Raw genomic sequence first — 2,121 nt, forward strand, 5'->3', positions numbered from 1 at the left:
ATGAGACGGCAGGCAATCCAGCAGCCGTCCCGGAAAGCCAACACACCAACATTGGTAACCCAGGCAGCTGTTTCAGAAGCAGCACCAGCGAGCTTCTTTGTGACCTAGAGAGAGAGCCAGAGAAAGGTTTCAAATGTTAATGTTAATATTTGTGTGTGAATTTAATACACACACAGCAGTGGTGTGAAAGCAGGTGTAAAAGCAGCAGTAAGAACATAAACTGTCTAAATTACACCTCATCCTAGAGAAACTCCCTGGTGGGAAGCACCTGTTGGGAAAGAATACTAGAGATTTCTGTAGCCCCCACACCATGTTCTGCTTGTCCATATTTTTTTCACCAATAAAGAATAAAAGAAGAAATGCTAATGCTACGGCTACTGCTAGCTGCTAATGCTAGCAAGCTAGTGCCCACCCCCCTGTGTTCTGCTTGTCCATGTTTTTTTCACCAATAAAGAATCAATAAAAAAATGCTAATGCTAGCTGCTAATGCTAGCAAGCTAGCCCCCACCCCACATTCTGCTTGTCCATGATTTTTCACCAATATAGAATCAATGAAAAAAAATGCTAATGCTAATGCTAGCTGCTAATGCTAGCAAGCAAGCCCCCACCCCACGTTCTGCTTGTCCATGATTTTTCACCAATAAAGAATCAATAAAACTAAAATGCTAATGGCCTAGCTGCTAATGCTGAGCAAGCGAAGCCCGCACGCGCCGATCGTTCTGGCTTGTCCAATTTGATTCTCACGGGCAATAAAGAACGTATGAATAAAGAAAATGCTATTTGCTAGATGCTAGTGCTGCTATCCTAGGCAAGCAAGCCCCACACCCAGCCGCGTTCTGCTTGTCCATGGATTTTTCACCAATCAAAGAAATGCAATGAATAAATAATGCTGATGCTAATCGGGCTGAGTGCTGTAATGCTAGCAAACGCAAGCCCCACCCCCACGTTCTGCTTGTCCATATGTTTTTTTGCACCTGGCAAATACTAATGAATCAAGTTAAAAAAATGCTAATGCTAATGCTGAACGCTAATGCTAAGCTTGCTATTGCTAACGCTAATGTCTAACACGCTAAATGCAACTGCTAGAATTGGCTTAAACAAGGCGGCTAGCTGCCGGCGCGGCGAGAACCTTCCGACCGGATGCAACGAAGGCAGTGTGCCGCCCAGCAAGCAGGAGCTAGGCCGCCCGATTGGATCGGCTAGCCGCGGCGCGGCCTGCGGGGCGCATGGCAGCACAGGCATTCGCGCTAAGCAAGCAGGATCCGCGACCGGGAACTCCGGCTAGCACGCGGCCCCAGCACAGGTCATTGCGCCCAGCAAGCAGGGCTAGGTCCGCCCAGGTCGAGCTACCGCGCCTCCCAGCACATGGCATTGCGCCGCAGCAGCAGGGCTCTAGCCGCCCGATGGTATGGCTAGCCCGCGCCCGTTGCCCCAGCACTAGTATGCATATGCGCCGACGTCGCAGCAAGCAGGCTACCCGCCCGTGGTGACGCGGTAGCCCGCCGTGCTCCCCACTAGCACTAGGCATTGCGCCAAGCAAGCAATGGGACTACCGCCCGTACGGCTAGCCCGCGCCACCTTGGTACTCGCTCAGACAAGGCATTGCGCCGGCCAGCAAGCAGGGCTAGCCGCCCAGAGCGGCTAGCCCACTGCGCCACCCGGGTGCTCAGCAAGCAGCAATTGCGTCCGCGCAAGAGGGCTACCGCCCGGGCGCCTAGCCCTGCGCCCCAGCACAGGCAATTGCGCCGCAGCACAGCAGGGCTAGCCGCCGGCGGCATAGCACCGGCGCTTCCTTACTTCACCAGCACACGTAGGCATTGCGCGATTCAGCAGCAGGGGCTAGCGCCGCCCGGCGGCTAGCCCGCCGCCCCCATGGCACATAGGCATGCGCCCGTATGCAGCAGGGCTACTGCCGCGTTTCCGGGGCGGCTAGCCCGCTGCTAATTATACACTTCAGCCCCAGCACCAGGCATTGTCGCCAGCAAGCAGGGCTAGGGCCGGCGCCGGTGGCGCTGAGCCCGCGCCCAACCAATGTATCGCCCGGGCTGGCGCAAGAGCACAGGCATTGCGCCCAGCATAGGCAGGGCTAGCCCGCCCCGGCTCGGCTAGCCCGGCCTCTTG

The sequence above is a fragment of the Seriola dumerili genome, unplaced genomic scaffold (assembly GCF_002260705.1).
Source record: "Seriola dumerili isolate Sdu_G_001 unplaced genomic scaffold, Sdu_1.0 BDQW01000149.1, whole genome shotgun sequence".
Taxonomy (NCBI): domain Eukaryota; kingdom Metazoa; phylum Chordata; class Actinopteri; order Carangiformes; family Carangidae; genus Seriola; species Seriola dumerili.